The sequence below is a fragment of the Sinocyclocheilus anshuiensis genome, unplaced genomic scaffold (assembly GCF_001515605.1).
Source record: "Sinocyclocheilus anshuiensis isolate Anshui unplaced genomic scaffold, SAMN03320099.WGS_v1.1 scaffold1683, whole genome shotgun sequence".
NCBI classification, from domain to species: Eukaryota; Metazoa; Chordata; class Actinopteri; order Cypriniformes; family Cyprinidae; genus Sinocyclocheilus; species Sinocyclocheilus anshuiensis.
Genome location: NW_015548387.1, coordinates 39,902 through 40,325, shown reverse-complemented (window position 1 = coordinate 40,325; position 424 = coordinate 39,902).

Below are 424 nucleotides of genomic sequence, written 5' to 3'. Positions count from 1 at the left end.
AGAGTTATGGCTACAAAGAGCTCACCAAGATCATCATCTTCCTGGCCCACAACCTCATGGGTCTGAAACCGAAGGTAAATGATCTCAAGCAACAGATCACGGCAATATCCCACAAGGACCCCAGCAGAATGGAGTTACAGGAGGAAATCAGTAGACTTCAAAAGGCTCTGACAGCTGCTGAACAGCGAAAGCACCTGGAAAAGGTAGCCAGAAAGGACCTGGAAAGGAAACTTTCCCACACAAAATTACTATTAAAGCAGCAAATTCTGAGCTCTTAGACAAAGTTGCCAGAATTGAGACTCTGATCCAGCAGACAGAACCATAATACCTCCAGCAACCACAGAGAGGAGGGGGTCCCTTCCAAGCATCCCTGCAGCAGCGCATGATGTGACCCCCAGAGACCTTGACAAGCTAGCCAGAAAAA